Source organism: Lemur catta, chromosome 1 (genome assembly GCF_020740605.2).
Source record: "Lemur catta isolate mLemCat1 chromosome 1, mLemCat1.pri, whole genome shotgun sequence".
Lineage (NCBI taxonomy): Eukaryota > Metazoa > Chordata > Mammalia > Primates > Lemuridae > Lemur > Lemur catta.
In genome coordinates, this window is record NC_059128.1 from 156,304,224 (window position 1) to 156,325,942 (window position 21,719).

General features: G+C 37.6%; 1 protein-coding gene across 3 annotated transcripts in view; it reads left to right on the forward strand.

Moving 5' to 3' along the window:
- The window catches only part of THRB (thyroid hormone receptor beta), a 357,640-nt gene that overhangs the window by 181,406 nt on the left and 154,515 nt on the right, over nt 1-21,719 (forward strand). The window contains exon 1 of one of the 3 annotated variants that reach the window (XM_045537913.1): nt 16,835-16,886. The exons of the other annotated variants lie outside the window; for them this stretch is intronic. The gene's annotated coding sequence lies outside the window, so the exon portion shown is untranslated. Of the gene's footprint in view, nt 1-16,834; nt 16,887-21,719 lie in introns of those variants that run through there. 3 annotated transcript variants of the gene reach the window in all.

The window sequence follows — 21,719 nt, forward strand, 5'->3', positions numbered from 1 at the left end:
CATCCTACAAATTATAAAAATCCAGATCAAAGTTCTATTCTCCATGTGTATTTTCAAATTCTCTGCATTACTAAACAATTCAATGATGTCAATATTTTCTGTAAAATGTCTAATGAATCCCTAAATGTCAAATTAAATTTTAAAAATAATTTTATGAGAAAAGGAAATGATGCTCCACTTAAAGAATTATTTTTAGTTAAAAGCATGGGTATACCAAAATAAGGAAGATAAATTTAGTAAGACTTATTTGTTTATTTTTTCATGTATTGGGTTATTCAGAAAATCTTTGTTGAGTGTCAACTGTGTACCAGTGAATGAGGCAAATACAGTATATATTCTTTGACCTCATTGAGCTTACTTTTTTTTTTTTTTTTGTAGGCTGGAGGCAAGGGGTGGGAAAAACAGATAGAAAACAATCCATTATTTCAAACCTTGGGTAGTACCCTGTTAGTGGCTTATGAGATCAAGTTAGTGGGTCGCAAAAAGCTTTTGTGATTGTTTCGTTAATGAACAAACCAAAATAGAATGAAGAAATAAAAACTTTATTCTGCTACACTTCTTAAGTGTGTTATTTCATCAAACGATTGTTCCAGTTTTAAATGTGTGTGTGTGCATGAATCAGTATAAAATGTTTCTCTTGATGAGCTTAAAAAGTTTGAAAAATATTGAAATTTTCAAATACTAAAATAAATGAAATAATTTCAACTTGTAGTACATGCTATGAAAAGACCAACAGGCTAAGATAGAAAATGACAAAAATGTGGTGTGCAAGGAGGTGGAACCAACTTGCGCTGTGTGGGTAGAGACTGCTCTGATGAGGTAGCATTTCAGCTAGACCTGGCCAGGAACAGGGAGCCAGCAGGAAGGAGTAGAGAGGAGGCTTCCAGACAGAGGGGACAGCAAGAGCAAAGGTTCTGTGTGGGGCTTGGAAAGACAGCTGGGGTTTGACAAACCTCAATGGCAAAGAAAATGATCAGTTTGTTTTTTTCCTCCCCAGGAAGGAAGATTCTAGAACTTTTGGTTGACAGAGACACAAAAACAAAAGGGAGACATGAACCTATTCCCTAAATAAAGAGGAGTTTCATTTCAAAAACATGAAAAATCTTCAATTCAATTTACTATAGCAAGGAAACATATATTCAATTAAAAGTCCGCAAATATCCGTGGAGCTCATGGGCAAAGCATTAACTATGGTGAATTCAAAAATGAATAAGGGTTTTAAGATGTAAGTGTAGAGTTCTCAGTGCACATATACACAAAAGACCAAAGATTATAATTTACTTATTAATGAAACAGTCACTCATTCTCTTTTTTAACAAGGCCTATTCCACATGCCTCAAATTTATTTTTCTCTGTTTGTCTTTATAACAAAAATTTCATTCACTCCAGAATGATTCCTGCCAATTTAGCTACCTGCTCTGATCTATATTTCAAAAGAGAGAGAGATGTTCTGTAAGCACCAGTGATTTTACATACTAGGACCTCAAACAAAGCTTTGCAAAAAGACTTAAAACCTCCCTAACACCCTAACCCTGCACTCTAAGGTTCCCTAGTTCTTTAATAGAATCCCAAATTCTAAAGCCAGCCCTTTGGTAGTATTTAGGCCTCTGTTTGTAACAAACTTACCCTTATTATTATTGACATTATTATTTTAATGTGCTCCTTGCTATCTCACGAAGTTCAACTGCTTAGAGCTCCATTTACAGTCCCACCTAGCATCCTTTCCCCTGTTGTTCTGCCAACTTACAGCCTGCACTTTCTTCAAAACTCAGCCTCCCACTTTCTTTGCCAGGTCGGCAGAATTCACAGACGCTGCAGCAATGGCAACAAAAGCTATTTCAGTGGTTGTCCGTAATACTCACAGTCTTATCTTGACTACAGTGGACTATGCAATCTCAGACCATTGGCAAATGGTCTGAAAGCTCTGGAGACAACATTTTATACTTTAGTTCAAGACAACTAGATCTTGTAAAAATCTTTGAGCATGAACAGAGCAAAGTTATAGGGAAATTCTTAAAGGAGTCTTAAAGCAAATGGTTTAAGATGGCAATTTGCAGTCATATCAAGAGCCTACTGAATGTTCATATTTTTTTCAAACAGTCATTTTGGAATCTCCTGAAAGTTTTTCCTAAAGAAATAATCCAGAATTCAGAAATAAATTTTGGCACAGAAATGTTATTTGTGGCATTATTTGTATTTGGAAATTAATCAAATATCTTTCAATAGGAAAACGTTAAATATATAAATGTTATATCTATATGGTGAACTATTGAAAGTCACTAAAAGTACTGTTTATGAAGAGATTATAGCATGGTGAAATGGTTAAATGATAATAATGTTATGTGGAAAAGGATAAAAACGGGAATTTATGATATAATTTTAATTATATACAAAGCAGATCCGTAGAAAAACTAAAGGAAATAAGAGTTGAGAGATATGGATAGTTTCATTACTAGTCATTTTTTCTTATACTTATCTGTAGTTTTAATTTTTTTTCTACACTGAACATATGTTCCTTTTACATACTAAACAAATAAACTTCAGCTCAAACATTACTGTTATTTATCTTCAGTGAATGTAAAAATAATTCATGGTTTCAGCTAGTGTTCAGCGTACATATGGTACTGTGTAGGATATCAAAATTTGCTTGCCAACATCAGTGAGTATATACTTTTTTAATTTAATCACAAATTATGGCCAAATAATAAAACATTAATATTTCATAATTTATTGTTGGAGGTATTTATAAAAACAATCAAGAACTTTCATAGGCAACTTCATTCCTTATTATGAGGAAAAAGAATGATCTGTAATCATAGTTTACTTTAAAAAATGTGACTTTTTTTTAGAACCAGATATGATAGGCTAATTAATTGGCTCATAATAAATAATTTGCCTCCCTGATTGATTACTAAATTTTGTCAATTAGTCATAGGAAAATAAAGAGAAAACTATTTGCACGCAGACAGATTGTAGCTGTCTTTAGAAATTTCATCAAACTCCAAAGCCCTACATGGTTACAAGGTTATATAGTATATTTTGCATGGTGGAGTAATATGCCAATTGAAGGACTTTGAGCAGCAGCCTGGAAGCAGAGGGTTTAAGCCTCACACTTTGTTTCTTGACCCAGTTGTCAAACTTCCAGGCTATGCCTTAGGAAAAAAAAAAATGAGACCAGCTGTCCTGATCACCTTGAAAATTTGGTGTTGCAGCCACTCCATTCCTGGAGGCCAAGTTAGTTGGCTGCAAACAGGCAAATACAAAGAAAACTTGGGCTTCTCTTCTTTAGGAGAATGTTTCCCTTGTTCCTCAGCCCCGTGTACAATTCCTGTTCTCAGGGAGTCTATATTTATGACAACCCAATCATCTTGGCCTGTGCACTGCGTCTCGGTGTGAGGAACCGGAGCCTTCTGTGGAAGGCAGCTTTATAGAGGAGACCACACTGTTGACAGATTCAGGCCTCCTCCCCGTGGGTGGTCTCAGGCAGGGAAATCTGAGCTTTCCAGCTCAGGCCTGCCATGTGCCAGGAAATTCAGATTCGGGGAGCCGCTATCTATTACAGTTTTTAGCCTCCTAAAACCAGAATTACAGGCAACTAATATTCCTTCCACATGCCAAAGCAAACCCCAAACCCTTAATCCCTTAATATTAAAATGGTTTCTTTTATATATCTTATATTAATATATCACATGTAAAAGTTTGTTAGTCTCTGGGTCAAAGCAAGACAAACATCATTGAAGTGCTTTTACTTTGAAGCATGTCTAAATTAAGGAGGGAGGGGAGTATGTTATCTGTTGGAAAAGACACTTTTTGAAGTCCAGTGGAGAAGGAGATGGACTCAGATTTCTTGAGAGTCAACTCGGTTTCAGAAAAAAGTTGGAATAGGTTTAGTAGGAAGAGCCAAGGCAGGATTACAGGAAGGCAAACCTGATTTTGAATCCTGCCTAGACCTCGATGTCCTTGGGCAAGTTTTTGAACTTCACTGGTCCTTTCTTTCCTCATCTAAAAAATGAAGCTAGTAATAACTACTTTTTATAATAGATATAGAGGGAAATGAGTTAATGGATATGAAATGCCTGGCTTCTGTGGTGTCAAACTCTCATATTTCTTTACCTCATTGTTAAAATGTATCAAAATGCTTCCAACCCATTATAACAAGTTTGCCCTTACAATGAACATATACTTCTTCTCATTTGGTAATTAGAATGCAATGTGCAAATGATCTTGTCTAAATTAGTTTTGGCTCAGTTACCACCTATGATTTCTACCAATATATAAACAGATACCACAGGTAGTAATAGAAGTAAATGCTGGGTATATAGATACATGAAGAGATTTGTTATGCAAATATATGTGTGTGTGTGTGTGTGTGTGTGTATAATAAGAGGGAAAAATGGTGTGGGCAAGCTCAAGATTATGTGTCTAGAAGATAGATTGTGATATGAGAAAAAAGAAAGGAAAGCAGATAAATATAAGAGACACAGTCCTGCAAATGAAGCAACTTAACAGCCTTTTGTATATAAAATGTATGCCAGCCTACATCTACAACAATGGTTCTCAAACCTGAATCACCTGAGAGCCTTAGATTCCTGGACCCCCAACTCTGGAGTTTCTGATTCAGTAGGTCTGGGTGAGGACAGATAATTTGCATTGCTAACAAGGTCCAAGATGATGCAGATGCTGCTGGTCCAGGAAACAACACATCATGAGATCCACTGATCTATTTAATTCATAAAATGAATTTAGGAGCATTTCATCTTTTTCAGTTGTCTGGAATAGTTTAAATAGCATTTAAATTATCTGTTCTTTAAAAATTAAATAGAACCCAGCTGTGAAATTATTTAATCCTGGTACTTTTCCCTCCTCTTTTAAATAATAGACTTTTGATCACAATTTCAATTCCTTTTTATTAAATGTTGTATAATGCTTCCTCTTGGGTTGTTTAATTCCTATTTTGCTAAGAAATCATCCAGTTTTTTCAAGGTTTTCACATGTATTACAATACGGTTGATTGTAGTACTTTCTGATAATAATTTTAATCTTTGTGTGTGTGTATCTCTCTGTTCTCAATCCTAATATTTCCCCCTCTTTTTCCCTTAGGTATGCTCATGAGATAGGTACATGTTTTATAAAAAAATCAGCTTTTGAATTTATTTGTTCTTTCTACCATTTTTGTTTTCCACTTTATTTCAATATTTATCTTTATTAATTTATTCTTCATATTTATTTGGGTTTATTCTTTTGTTCTTCATGAAACTTAAGATGAGTACTATATTTATTTATTAGTCTTTTGATAATGAAGCTATTATAGCTATAAGCTATACATTTTCCTCTGAGTATAGCTTTAGCTGTGTTCCATAAGTTTTAGTAGAAAATATTTTCTTTTTCATTGATACTGGATAGTTTATAATTTTAATTTTGCTTTTCTCCTTAATCTTAGAGTTATTTTGAAGGATGTTTCTTATTTTTCAAGTAATTAAAACTTACTAGCTATTGCTTTATTATTTAATATCAATTTTATTTGCTTATGATCTAAGATTATGGCCTATTAAAATATCTACTCTTTAAAAATAAGTGAAGATTTTCCTTTTAGCCTTGTAATTTATATTTTAATAATGTCCTGTGCACAACCAGAAATCTATTTTAGTAATTCATATTCTGTGAATTCTATGTACAGATCTATTAGACTGAATGAGTGAATGTTATTCAAATCTTTATGTCCCTTCTTGTATTTGGGCTCCTTGATCAATTCTAGAAGTTCCAAAAGTCATTTCTTAAAGCCAATATAACCCTTATTCAAAAATATGACAAGGAGATATAGACTTACAGACAACAAGAAAGCCAACTTTACTTACACATGTAGGGGCAAACTTTATTTTTTTATTTGCTTTTTTTTTTATTTCAGAATATTATGGGGGTACAAACACTTTGGTACTTTGGTTACATAAATTGCCTTTGCACTGCTCGAGTCAGAGCTACAAGCATGCCCATCCCCCAGACAGTGCCCACCACACCCTAGGTTTGCAGTTTACCTATCCCCTTTTCCCCCCTCACCTGCCAGACACCTGATGAATGTTACTTTCATAAGTGTGCGTAAGTTTTGATAAATGTTACTTTCATAAGTGTGCATTAGTACCAACTTAATGGTGAGTACATATGGTGTTTGTTTTTCCATTCTTCACTTAGAAGAATGGGCTCCAGCTCCATCCAGGATAATACAAAAGATATTAGTTCACCTTTTTTTATGGCTGAGTAATACCTTAAATAAAATATTATCAAGTAAAATCCAGAGACATCTTAAAATAATGCTACACTATGACCAAGAAGGACTTACTCTTGGAATATAAACATGGTTAAAAATTAGGTATCTCACCAATAAATTAGAGGGAAAAAAAGATTGTAACAGTACATGTGGAAAAGGCATTTCTAAAATTCAGCAGCCAATTTTGATTTTTTTAAAAAAACTGAATTATGGTTTCTATTTCACTTAAATGTGATAAAGACGATCCACTAAGAACTAACAAGTAACAAAATTCTAAATGATGAAACTCTCAGGTTCTTTGTAATAAAATCAGGCATAAGAGAATGTATCAATTATCTCTTGTCACAATAGTACTACAAAATAACCACCAAACGTCAGTGGCAAGTCATAGTAAGCATTTGTATTGCTCAAGTAAGTGAGATCAGGAACCTGGGCTGGGCTTGCATGCGCGTCTGTGGTCCGCTGTAGGTCATCTCCACGGCTCTGCCATTGCAATTGGGCGACCTCTGGTGTCCGGGGCTGGCTGGCTGTGGGCTGATTGAGGATGGCCTCTCCTAGAACAATGGAAAAATGATACTCTCTGGAACACATTCTCATCCTCCAGCAGGCCAGCCCAGGTAGTGGCACAGGGGCCAGAGCAAGCCTAGAGTTGGAAGCACTTTTCAGGCCTCTGCTTACATCACGTTTGCCAACAACCCTTTGGCCAAAGCACTCACCTAGCGAGGCCTAGACTCAAAGCATGAGGGCACTGCCGAGATTCATAGCAAAGATTCATGGCAAAAGGCACAGATACAAGGAGGAGTGAAAAATGGAGACCACCTTTGCAGTCTTCAGATAGGGACACTGACTTCCACCAATATTATCCATCACTGTTGCAAAGGTCCCAGTGAATTTCATGGGACAAGAAGTAATTAGCATAATTAATACAAGGAAATGAGTAATATCTTTTTTTGGTAATGATGTGATTGTATACATATAAAAGTCAAAGGACTCCAGTAAAAAAAAAATGGTTACAATCAATAAGGATATTTGACAAGGTAGTTGGATTAAAAAATAAATGTATATAAACTGAGCTTTTGTACTCCCATGAAGAGCTGAAATAAAATAAATAAATAAATAAATAAATAAATGTAGAAAAATCAGTAAATCTTTATAGTCATTAATTCAACAAATATTTATTGAACATGGACTAAATACCAAGCACTCACCTGGTCTCTGGAGATACAGTATTGAACAAAAGAGACAAATTCTTTTCTTCATGGAGCTGATATTTTGGTTGGGTTCGGAAAAGGAAATAAACCACAAATGAGTAAGTAAGCCAGATGGTGACAAGTGCTATGGAGAACAACATAGAGCCAGAGAAGGGGTATAGTAACTGCTTACCTGGTGGAGCACATAGCAGGCAGAGGGCTGCTGTTTTCTATGGGGTGATCCACTGACGATAAGTCAGCATCTGAGCAGAGACCTGAGGCTGGTGAGGAATTCCACTGTGCAGATGACTGTGACAAGAGCATGCCAGTCTAAGCTGAGGGAACAGCAAGTTCAAAGGCCTTGAGACAGGGTTGTGTGGGGGTGCTTTATTTATTAGGATTATCAATTACAAGTGAAGATGGAACTGTCACCATAATAACACAAATTGTAAAATACCTAGTAATACATTTAACAAGAAATAATCATTGAAGGATCTAAGACAAAAATCTGTAAAAACCCAAGAAAACTATTTAAAAGGCAGAAACAAAAACAAGGGAGGCTAACTGGCCTCACCAGATACCTGAACGTATTAGAGTGACTTTGTCAAAACAACGTAATACTGGCAAAGGAGTGAACAAATTGATCGGTACAACAGACTGGAGAGTCTATCTAGAATGAAAGTTGTACCCCTACTTGCTAACATATTCAAAAGTGAATTATAGATGGATAAAGGTACACATTTTTTAAACTAAGCAGCAAACATGCATTGATTTCCTATTGCTGCCATAACAAATTATCATGAACCCAGCAGCTTAAACGACACAAAGTTATGGCCTTACAGTTCTGTAGGTAAGAAGTCTGATGCGGGTCTCACAGAGCTGCATTCCTTTCTAGAGGCTTTAAGGACGAATCCATTTCCTTGTCATTCCTAGAGGTCACCCAGGCTCCTTGGATTATGGCTACTTTCCTCCATCTTCAAAGTCAACAATGCTGCACGTCTCCCTCTGACCGCAGCTGAGAAAGGTTCTCACTGTCACGGACTTGAGTGTCTAGGCTGGGCCCACCTGTGTAATCCAGGATCCTCTCCCCTTCTCAAGGTCTGTACCCTTAACACAGCTGCAAAGTCCCTTTTGCCATGTAGGGTAGCATAGTCGCAGGTTCTGGGGATGAGGACATGGGTATCTTTGGGGATTATCTTTGTGCCCACACAAACATGTTAGAGAAAATTTGGGAGAATATTTTTATAACCCAGGCGTCAGTGAAATGTTTATAAACAACAGGGAACTAACTTATAAAGGAAATAAAAAGATAAGCCTGTTGTACTATGTAATTTCTTTTAATTGCATAACCAAACACACTGTAAACAAACTAAAAAATATAGGCTAGATAGATATCTTACAACACGTTGCAAAGTGTTAATGTCTGCATTTTCACAGCACTCATAAGAATTAATAGAAAACAACCTTTGAATGGGGAAAAGATGTGAATAGTCATGTCACAGAAAAGCAAATCTAAATGGTCAAAAAAACACATAAAAATATACTCAACCCTAGTAGTTTTCAGAAAAACACAAAAGTGTATGGTAACTATAAGAATGTTAGTTTCCTAGGGCTTCCATAACAAATCGACAAAACTTGGTGACTTAAAACAATAGGAATTTATTCTCTCACAGTTCTGGAGATGGGAAGTCCCAAATCAAGGTGTTGATAGGACCACACTCCTTCTGAAGGCTCTGGCCGGGCATCCTTCCTTAACTCTTCCAGGATCTGGTGGCTCAAGGTGTTCCTTGGTGTATGGATGTGTAATTCCAGTCTCTGCTTCCATCTTCACATGGTCCACTCCTCTTCTCCCTGTATGTCTCATATAAGGACACTTGTCATTGGATTTAGGGCCTGCCAAATAATCCAGGATGAGCTCATCTAGAAAGTCTTAATTATGTCTGCAAAGACCCTTCTTCCAAATGAGGTTTATAGTCTTAGTTTCTGGGGTTTGTGACATGGACATATCTTTTGGGGGACTACCATTCAGCTACTATGATAGTATCCCTTCCATCAAGTTAGTAAAAATTTTAAAGGAATGATAACACCCACCACAGTGGTAGACGAAGAGATGGGGGGAGGAGGGATTCTGATACATTCCTGTGGTCTTGTGAATTTCTGAAAAGCAATCTAGCAAACCCTATTAATAAAAATCACACAGAGATTCCATATATTATATGACTCAACTTCTGTAAAATAGCCCATAAAAATAAAAGCACCAGTATGCAAGATTCTGTATTCAAGAATTTTATTGCATTATTGTGGTGAGGAACGAATCTGGAAACGAAGTGAATGTCCAGCAATTGGGGAATGGTTGGAACAAAACTGTGTTGCGCCTGTATTGTGGATATGTATACAGCACATATGTAGAGATTTTAGAAATATATGGATGGATAAGTATCAGATTTTGTGATGGGAAGAGTGATTGGTAGATCATGCCAGACTTCATGTTTGGGGATTTAAGTGAAACAGACTACTTTCTTCTGAGTCACAATGCCTGGGATAGTTTATCAACTTTGTCCTTAATTCTTGGTATAACTGAGCAAAGCTATGTGTAACTGGCCGCTCTGGGTCTCCGGTTGCTCAATCTCAAGTGAGGTTGTGGCACTTGCTGATTTCTCAAGCTTGTTGCCTGTGAGCGTATGCTAAATTCCAGGAGTAGCAAAGGGTTCTGCCCTCCCTGAGGCATAGTGAGAATATTGTTTTGTGATTTGACTAGACAGATCTAGAGATGTTATCAGTGGCTTTTGACAGAGTCATTGCTGAGTAAGTGAGAAAATTCCTGTGCCGTTCAGTCCAGGAACTGTCAGTGTTGGGCATGTGTCGCTCGAAGCTGTCCTGCTCCTGCTTCCTGTAAGTCCCCCAGAATCTCTGCAGCAATAATCACAGGAACTGTTTTAAAAAAATTGTGGGAGAAGTGCAATTACACTGAGCAATCTGTGAAAACCAGAGATCACACAGAGTTATTGATCCTTTCAAATTGCAAATTGTTTGCATACTGTATGGGATGGAGCACCAGGTCTGTACCAACTCCAGAATACTTAGAAATAAGTTATTCACATCAAATTTCTTGAAAAGCATCTAAATATCAAGTTATTCTCTTTCCTCCCGGCCAGGCTGGCAAACTACCCAGGCCAGGTTCGAGAAGATCTTTCTTACTTATGGAAAACACTTAAGTATAATGCATGATTCCCAATTTCTTCTGTGTTTTTTATCTTATTCTACAGTAAACAGGGATTACTTTTCTAATCAGGAAAAAATATATTAATTTTAAAAACTTACCTAAATGATTTGAGAACTATAGTTCATAAGTATTTTTGGAATGCATGTTTAAAGAAACAGCCAAACTAGTTACAATCCATAATCATGTCTGGAGATCTTTTTCTTACTGATTTTTATAGGAGAATTAAACTCTCAGTTGGTTAGAAATATGAGAGACAGTGTGCATACATCCTGGAGGGAAAGTCCTTCTGCCTAAGAGGGACAAAGAGGCCAAATCTTGGCAATTCACTTCCTCTATAAGGCTCTGTTTTCTCTTCTGGTAAGCAGAGATGATGACAGTCCCTGTCTTTACAGAGTTTTTACAGGCTTAGGGTTAATGTGTTTGAAAATTATACCCAACAACTAACGATATATGAAAATTGGAGACAGTATTTCTTTCTGGCATCATTTGCTTCTTCCTTGTTTAAAATAATCACAAACAAGAGCAATACAAGATGTGGTAGGCCGTTTTTCCTCAAAATACTGACACTTCTTAACTGTCTTTCAATAATTATTTGCATCAGACTAGGCCAACTTTAGTGCAGTTGTACCAAATTGGAACAAATAACACTTTAAATGGAAGAAGAGATGTTAGAAATCAGGTCTGTGGTCCCCGTGAGCGGTGGGTAGTATCTAGACGGGAAGGCTTCTAGGGCGGCAGTCCCCAACCTTTTTGGCACCAAGGGACTGTTTTCATGGAACACAATTTTTCCATGGACTGGGAAGGGGGGATGGTTTCAGGATGATTCAAGCACATTACATTTATTGTACACTTTATTTCTATTATTATTACATTGTAATGTATGATGAAATAATTATACAACTCACTATAGGTTGGGGACCCCTGTTAGGGGATTGGGAAGCTTCAGGCTTTTGATGTGGGTGCAAGTTACACAGTTTGTGATCCTTCATCAAGTCATGCATTTACAATCCATGCATGTGTATATTTTTAAGTGTGACACTTTAGAAAAGTTGAAACCAAAAGAAAAAAAAATGTAAATATCCTGCATGTCATCTTTAATGGACCTCATTCTTTTAATTTTCTCACATTTCTTAGGCACAACATCAAAACAGAAATAGAAAATCAGTGCTTTAGAACAGAAGTTTTCAACTAAGGGCTGGAATCAGACTGGCCTTGGAGTTTTTTATAATAAAAAGTAAGATGAAAATCCACCCCCTAGAGATGGTGATTTAGCAGGTCTGGGTGGGACCCAGAAATGTATGGTTTTTAAACGCCAAAGTTAAGAACCACTGCCCTAAAGTCTAAAGCACACATGAGTTGGAATCACCTGGAGAATTTAAAAACTATGCCGGGCTGGGTCTCAGCTCCAGAGCTTCTGATTTAATTACGCTGGGGTGTGACCTGCGTGTCCAGATTTTTAAAAGCTCCCAGGTAATTCTAGTGTGCAGCATCATTTGTGAACAACTACCTAAAGCAGAAGGAAAGAGCTTAGAAATCTCCTATAGGTATTTGTCAACAGCAGGTTAGAGCAGTGAGGGAACTTCGTATCATTTAACTGCCTCAAGCCAAATCCACCAGCACCCCATCATTTACCTGGCCTGTGGCTTCCACATAAGGCAAATATTTATTGTATGCTTCTATAATGAGTATGTATTTGTTTATAGGCCCTTCGTATCCTGTGTAGGTCATCGTCCTCTTTTTAGCCTGTAAATTTCTTAATAGCAGGAGCGAAGGCGGAGGACCTGCTTTGTATAAGCAACTAAGTGCCTCAATTTAAAAAAATGATCACAATAATGCAGAAATTCCTTTCTGAAGCTCACCAGAGAGACAAAGTCCAGCATTTTGTATCTCATATGCCCCCCATGACTTCACTGTAGGAAGAGGAAATGCAGGAAAACAAACTATTCTTGAAGACTAAATGTCTCTGCTTCACAGAGGTTAGTGTTAGATTCTCAGAAGTAAGGTATGTATTCCAAGATTCAGTCACTCCGGTGATGAAAAATGGTTCTAATTTAGTGGAAAAATCAATACTGCAGTTAACTATACTCACTGTTTATGTGACTTCCTAATTCTTTGCCTCCTTTCTAACTCCTGGATTCTACCTCGCATTCAGTACCTTTAAAAGATGTCTTCCTTCAGATACACCTTATATTTCCTATACTATGTCCAAGAGATACAATTGAATGGGATTCTCATCATTTATCAAGGAAGTGGAAGTTGCTTCTTGAAAAGTAAACAAGGATTCAGAAACCAAAGTTTGAATCATTTTACCTGTTTGAGAGATTATCTAGCTAAAAGGCTCTTGAATGAGAAGTAGCAAAATCTGCAGTCTTTCTTGCTTTGTTCTCTGAAATGTAAACATAAAATGTACAGGTAGCCCTATTCAACTATCCCTGAAGGAGTCAGGCTTCTCTTTCAGAAATGCCCTCCCACTCCTTGACACTGCAGCAAACTCCTGATCACCCTTCGCAGTTTTCCTTTCTGAAACCTTCCCCAGCTCACCAAGGGAAAAAGATTTGCTCTCTTCTCTGCATTCTTACAGCATGTGGTTCACATCTTGATTATAGGATGTGTCACAATGCGTTATAAATATTTACCTTCTGGTCAGCCTCCTCTGTTAGACCTGGGCACTTCCTATCAGTGGGGGAAAACTTACTCATATTTCCAGCCTCAAAACTTAGTCCTGTGCCTTGGCACATAGTAGGAGTCGCACTGTGTGGTTGCAACAGACAATGTTTGGAAATGAATTGCCAATGTGGCCATATTTTTTAGCAGAAGCTTTGGACAGTAAACCTTCTAACTGAAGCTGGCATTATCCTAAAATAGGAAGCCACATCAAGGCTGCCTTTTGACTAGATAAATGTCAGACGTTATTCCATCCAAATAACTCTTGACTCTCCAACTGAGCTCTCATGAAAGATCAAAGAGCCTCTTAAGCCTTGGCCCTTTTCTCCATTTCAATAAGTGGGTTAATGCTGATGGTTAATTCTAAGCTCTTGACTCTAGCTAGAACGGCAATGCAAGTGTATCTGACCTTTATTTCTAAGTGAAATACAAAGATGATGGAGAGTTGTTGCAGAGGTGAAAACTGTAATAAGTAAAAAATTGGGGTAGGAGGAGAAAATAACATTTAGATAAGAAGCGACCTATATCATCTGTCTGTGCTGTCCAACACTGCAACCACTAGTCCCGGGTGGCTATTTAATTTAAATGTAAATTAATAAAATTAAACAAAATTAAACTTTCCATTTCTTGGTAGGCACATTTCAAGTGCTCAATAGCCAGGTGGGGCTAATGGCTACCATAGTGGACAGTGCAAATATACAGCATTGCCATTATCAAGAAAGTTCTATTGGACAGCACTGGATAAATTCCATCCTTTTACAAAGAAATAACCTGACAGCTAAAGAAGTTCAGTGACTGCCCTAGGCCTTGGACCCAAACCTCAGGAACCCCAGGCTGGCCTTGTGACACTCTATGGGGTTTGCCCACTTTCACTGTGTAATTTGTCTGTGTAAGCCAAAGAAAATGAAAGCTAGCAAGTTTCAGATGAACTCAAAAGTGCACAGTAGTTATTAAGTGCTGTTATACTAAGCAAGTTTACTGAAATAAAATTTATAAGTAAAAAATTCCTGGCATAGTAATTGTCTTAAATGGAAAACTTCTGAAAAAAGTTGTCCTTTTACTGAATTTAAAACATTAAGCTATGTTACCATAAAAAGCATGTCCAGACTCAATACCAGGTAAAGAAGTTGCCTGCTAATCAATCACCTCAGACACAAACACTTGTACCTATTTAAATTCCTGCCCTTGTAGAGTAATCATATACTGCATTATTGTGTCATAAAATATTCCAAAACCAAAAATGCACCTTTGTGTTTTCTGAGTATGCATGCTTGTGGTTAGGGCTATCACTCTTCATCCATGGATGTGAATTACTTGGCTTTTCAAAATGTTTCTTCCATTTATATATGTTCAGATTTCTTCCTCATGCTTACCTCTTGAGCTAGTTTCAATAATACAATGCTGTGCCCATGCTTGACCTCCTGTAAAGAACATCAGCTCCCTTTATGCATTTAAATTGGGTTTCCAGAAACCAAGGTGGTGAGTTTCAGACCTGGGACAGCATTTAAAATATGATTATATGAGGAATTTGAGTTGGTTTCATAGTTATGGGGATGTTTTTTGGACATGGTATGTTAGAGAGCTAAGAGGGATTTTATGGAATTCACAGGTAATTTGTCTTCTTCCATGTGAGCGAAGACATCGCTATCCTGTTTCTTTTAGCACTTTGGATGACTGTGCTGACAGCCAGGGTGTTATTAGAAAGCAGCATACAGCTAGTGTGAAGGGAAAGTTTCCTCTCTATTCCCTGGAATCAGATCAGTAACATTTGTGTTATTTGACTGAAAATTACAGAATTCCAGACCCAAAATGACTTAAAGGTGTGTTATCTCACAAGACAAGAACTCTGGAAGTAGCTGGCTTTAGAGTTTGTTAATCGGATGGCACGACAAGTCATTGCAGTGCCCTCCATGTTGCTGCCCTGTCCCCATGTTGCCTTTCGTCCCAGGCTGGCCCCTCAGAGTCACCAAGTGTCACATCTCTAGGTATCATATGCTTGCACATCTATATCCAAAGCCCAGAAAACAAGCAATTTCTCATATGTGTCTTCAATATAGGAAGAAAAACCCTCTTTGAGAAACCCTCCTCATACTACCTGTAGCAAACTGCCTCATACATCTCTTTGGCCAGAACTGGGTCCCATGCTCATAACTTAGCATGAAGGGAGGTTGGGTATTTCAGTTACCCAATAATCTATCACAAATCACCCCAAAACTTAGTGTTTTTGAGCAACAGTTTCTTCTCATGATTCTCTAGTCTGGACTAGGCTCAGCTGGCTGGTATTTGTGCTTCACGTGGTATCTTCTGGCACTGCAATTTCCAAGACTACCTGGGGGCTGGCCAGGCATTTATCTGTCTTCACATGGTCTATGTGGCTATCTTGGACTTCCTCACAGAATGGCTGCCTCAGGTTAGTCTGACTGTTTACATGGTGGCTGGCTTCGAAAACAGTGTGCAAATGGAAGCTACAAGGCTTCTTAATGTGTAGTCTCAAAAGCCACATAGAGTCACTTATATATACTCTATTGATCAAAGCAAGCCACAGGGTCAGCTTAATTCAAAAGGAGTACACTCCTCTTGATGAAAGGAGTGGCAAAGTCACATTGCCAAAGACAAGCAGGATGGCAGGAATTATTGCAGCCCTTTGTGCAAACAATCTACCACACTGGGAAAGCAAATACCAGGCATTTTCAGACTCTAGAGAGGCAGTGGGTAGATGGTAAGAAAGAGTCTAAGTAGAGTAGGTAATTAACAGTGAGTCTAAACTAAACTTGGGGCTGCAGCCTTCACAATATAGCATCTGCTTTGCAGCACTGGTCATAACCTGGACACAGCCAATTTCAGTTAATCTCCCCTCCCTCCCCAGATGGCCTTTGGGAATATATCAATAGTACCAGAATTGCCAAGATCATAAAATGGTACCCTGTACCTAAATTCCATTTGAGAGAACTGAATTAATCTGGCTTCATTCTCTTGAAAGTTTAGTTGGTAAAACAATAGATTACCATACATTTATAATAAACAATAAAAATGTGCATGGGACAGATAAACATTAAATTCAACAATATGGCAAAATGATAAGATTTGATCAATTGAGGTAACATGTCCTTGGGTTTGGCTAAATTGTCCTTTATAGTTTCCTGCATGTTTGACAGAATATGTAATTTTAAATAAAATGATAGAATACCATAGTGAGCTAGGGTTTTCTTAGTATGAAGGAGAAGGGTATTTTTAGTTGATCTGCATTTCTTTAGCTATGATGACTGAAGGTTCTCTCTTTCCAAGAGCACAGCCCAGAAGGAGAGGACTCTGCAGTGTGATTGGATGACACTGGGTGGGTGACTCCACACTCTAGGGAAAGGACAGCAGCTTAATTAACAACGTGTCTCAACATTCTCAAACCCTTTCAGGTGTCACAGTATCTGGAAGTCACGATACTCTTTCAGACCACCATAAAATAATGATACAGAGAACTTTTAAAAGGAGAGTACCTAATTTTGGATGAAATCAACTAATATTTATACTTGAGCCTGCCTGGGACAGATCGGTGAGTGGTAGGAGATGCAAAACAAACAAACAAAAACTTTGCAGCTGATAGATTCTATCAAATAATATTTTTTTTAAATTGGTAAAATTTACTAAATTTTAAATAATTTAAAATGTTTTAACTTTAGCCAAATTTCCGTTTTTGCATTCAAATGCTTCGATGTAGTTTATGGGGCCCCAATGTTCTGTATAATCTGAGAACCCCTGACATACATCAGTGAGAGAGCCAAGGAGCAGAGGTATCTGGTCCAAATTCGCAACTAAAATCCCATGTTTATAGCATTCTGGTACTGTTTTATCACAGCATATTTATAGTATTATTTACATAAACAAGATTAATAGATTAATCATAACACCTGTTACCATTAATGGTATCCTATGCAAAACTCCTCAGAGATACTACCTTTTCGACCTTCCCAGCCCCTCTGTGAAATCTGAATTTTACTGATAAGGAAACTGAGGTTGACAGAGGTTAAGTACATTGCCAGAGATTGTACAGCTAGTAAGGGAGAGAGCTAGATTTGAACCCAGGACATCTAACTTCAAAGCTACTACAAGATATTGCTTCTTAAAGGAAGGCCAAGAATAGCCCCTAATCCTGGCTTAGCAGGCTCAGAACTTTAGAAGACGTTGGGCTGGGACATTCTGCTGGTCTGCAGCCACAGAGAGCAGTTGTGTTCTTTAGTTGATTCATCAGACGCTCTTGATTCCTCCTTCCCCCACCTCCACCCCAGCAAATCCTGCAAAGGGAACAATGTCATCAATCTAAATGAGCATTTTGCCAAAATTTTTTTTTCCTGAATATCTGGAGAAATAGTTGGATTCCAGCAAGCACGGCTTTAAATCCCAATGAAACACACGTTGTGGGAGTAGCTGTCCTTTAACAACTAGAGAATTGTGAAAATGAAAGCCAGAGATTAAAAAGTCTTCCTAGGAGCAGGTGGGAGGACCTCCAGCTCTTTGGAGCCTACTGCTTCTATTCTGAATTTTGGGTTTATGGCTAATTTTACTGATACCTAAAAGCAAGATATCCCCCCTTCCCTGATTGATTTGACTCTAACATTTGATGATTCTGTTAGAACTGTAGTTGAGCTGACGTCACTGACTACTGGACAAGGTTTGTGGAGTGCCCACATTTGCCAGGCACAGTGCTGAGAATCAGGGACTCACGCATGAGGACAAGATGGTTCCTGACCCCAAGTGTGGAACTTAGCATCTGGACAGGGAGAGGAGCGCAGAGCAAAGTGATGTACACAGTTCAGTGTGCAGAGAGCTTAGAGGGGAGCCAGCATGACACTCTTTGGGATCAGCATCTCCAGCTCAGTTCAGAGGCTCACTGCCATCCACATACACAAATATTAGCATTAGATGTGTCCCTAATGCCCCTGGGCGGGTGAAAGGCTTGATATTGTTACTATGACCGTGTAGTTGTTATGACCATGGAGCTCTTTACGAGCATTTTAATTAAAGCAATCCATGTTTATAGTAAATAATAATAATAACATTAAGCAGCTCAGAATGATATAAAATGAAATGTAAAAGTCCCCCGTTCTGTCTCCCAGCCCTGCTCCCTAGAGGTGATCACTAGTAACATTTTTTCATTTTCTTGTATACTTTATAAGAAATTTTATAGACATAGTGTGTATGTATATATATGCATATATATTCCTTTTTACATAGATGAGATCTTGCTTTTTCCTTAAATAATAAAACTTTAACACTTTTTCATAACTCTCCATATAGCTTTATTTCACTCTGTTATTCTCTTTCATTCCTTTCAATAGCCACATATTAGTACATTGAATGACTATAGGTGCCAATATTTATTTACTGAGTCTTCTGCTAATGGACAGTTGTTTCCAGAGTGATGTAATTTCACACAAGCTACAATGAATATATTTATATATGAGAATATATATATTTGACATGAATGAATGTATCTATGGGATAAATGCCAAGAGGTATAATCACAGGGTCAAAAGGAATTTTGGCAGACATTGCCAAAATGTTAGACTAATTTATCTTCTTACTGATCATGAGCAAGAGAGCTGCAGTTTTCTTTTTCAAGAAATATATAGCCAGCCCTCCATATCTGTGGGTTCTGCAACCACAGATTCAACCACTTGTGGATTGAAAATATTTGGAGGAAAAAATTACTTTAGCACCAAACATGTACAGACTTTTTTTTCTTGTCATTATTCCCTAAACAATAACAATCATTCACGTAGTATCAGGCATTATAAGTAATCCAGAGATGATTTAAAGTATACAGGAGGATGTGTGTAGATACAGGCAAATAGTACACCATTTCATATAAGGGACTTAAGCGTTCGTGGCGTCCGTGGGAGGTCCTGGAACCCACTCCCCACAGACACCAAGGGACAGCTATACTTGAGCATAATCCATTTGTTCACCCAAGCACTGGTGCAGCTTTGAAAGCAAAGAGAGGTTTGCACCTCATATTTGGAAAACATCTAAGCAGAACCCTGTGTCATTTGCTAGTATTAAGAAAAGGAAGTGGCAGAGCTCCACGTTCAAAAGGCCTCTCATTTTCTGAATCTTTTTTCTAAAGTCTTTAAACTGCTGTGTTGTAGGAATTTAGTTTAGGAGTTTACTTGAACTTTGGGTTCATGTGCAACTTGGCTTTTAATCAATCTCCTGTTGTGGGAGGAGAGCTGTAACAGGATCCAATTTTGTGAATCTCTCTATTACGTATGTAAAGCCCTTAGGTGCTAAGATGTAGAAAGGTAAGTTAAGGAAAATGGGGGAGATCAATTAGTGTCTTTTGCTTAATTAAACACAGTCCTGTTGAGTCCCAAAGACTAGGCTCTATTTAAAGTTGATCTGCCTGTTACCACTCCTCTTTGGTATGGAAATTTGTGGGAACAGTCAGGTTAGTCAAAAAAATGTCAAGAATCATTTTAGGGTCTTTTACTTTATGCCTGGCAGAGCATGGAAAAATATTAGCTTCTAGGGCTAGACGACTGGGATCTCCGAGTAAAAGGCTTCAAGGTTAGTCATTACTATGCAATTCTGCTGCTGTGTTAGTGCCAGCCCAGGATCAACAACTGCTAAAAAATCAGACTCCTCTTATCAGAAAGAAGGTTTTTTTCCCCCCAATTTCTAATTATTAGGGCATTTTTACCACTTAATTGTGCATCGTGTCTCTTGGAACAGAATTGAGTTGTCAGAAAATCAAAACTTTAATGACTAAAATTTTTTAAACATAACTAAAAAGGAACTTTGATTTATAATCTTGTTTCAAAATGCTGATATGGCTTTTGAAGTTTACAGCAAACATGCCTAGGATATGATGGGGACTTGAGAGAACATTTTGTTTATAAGCTGTCTCCCGTGTCAATCCAGACGTTTCGGAAGGGCCCAGAGAGGGACTCAGCCCAGTGCCTCTCACAGTTGTTTGCAGAACATGGCAAACAGACACTCTGAGACTTGCGCGACCCAAGAGAGACACATGCATTGCATTTAATTAAAGTAACTTAGTAAACTTTCTGGAAGATCCTCTCCCCGCCCCCCACCCCACTTCATGTCTAAAAAGAAACGTAACTAAGCACTAAAATATTTTTCTTTCTGCCAGTGTTTTGGGGTTTTTCTTGGCTCATTTTTTTTCAGCTCAGGCAGTATGGAAAAGTTTATTGCCTTGCAGACATGTCTCTGGGCAGCTGAGGAAATAAAAAGGAAGCACAACCTAGTCTGTTTCTTTTCTACCAGGAGAGTAAATGCCCTCTGCCTTTGAAAGTAAGGAAGCTTTTTATGAAAGACCTTGGAGGTCTTTGCTGGGGATGGGAAAATCTACAGATAAATATTTTAGATTTGTCAGCATGATAGGAAACAGCTCAACACTCTAAGTTTTTGTTTTATAGATACATATAATAGAGAAATGAATTTTTAGTCATGTCAGTAAGTAGAGAAATTGACTGTAGTCTTGGGGGTATTTAAAAATATTTTAAAACGATTTTTATGAAAGAAAAAAAATGGGACAGCCTTTTCAGATATTTTAGCCTAGGCTACAATTAATAGTCCCTAACCAAGAAACAAACTCCTCAAGATAATTAGGTTTTCTTTAAGTAGCTGCTATTAACATAATAAAAAGAGTGAAATTTTAACTTTCACTTCATTTCTGAAAGGCAACTTGTATTTTAATTCTTGATCCCCCCTCCAAAAATAAAAATAAAAAGACTAGTAAATGGATGGGTAGATAGACACACCAACATACTGGCTGTTTACCGGAAGAAAAACTGGAATGCAGTTTCTTTGATGGCAAAACCACATAAAATTGCCATTTTTGTAGGTTAAAATGACCCAATCTTGGCAATTTTTAATATTTTAACCTAATAGAATATGTATCTCAAGCACCTTTAACTTTAGTTTGCCTTTACTAAGCATTTAGAAATTCATGCAAATCATCCACCATGTTTATGAAACATCGTTCTCATAGAGAAGTCGCATACCTGGAGATCTTGTTGGTGCTTTAAATCCTACGTGCTTGATTTCTTTAAAAATTCCTCAGTCTTCACGCAGCTAATAAGCGGCAGTAATAAAGCCCTCGCTTGTCCAGTTGCCAACCTTCCCATTTGGCCAGCAAGCTCTGGCTTGAAACTCCACACTGGGCTCTTGTCCATTTTTCGTGAGTCTCCTCATCCCCACCCTTTTCTTAGCCAGCACTCTGGACAACAGTCAGAAATCAGAAGGGCTTTATTTCCTTAAGCAAGTCACTTCTTTCAGCGTTTCTGGCATTGCTTTTGGTGCAGTGGCTTTCAAATTGATGACCACAGCCCACAGTGAGAAATACATTTTACATAATGACTGAGCATAC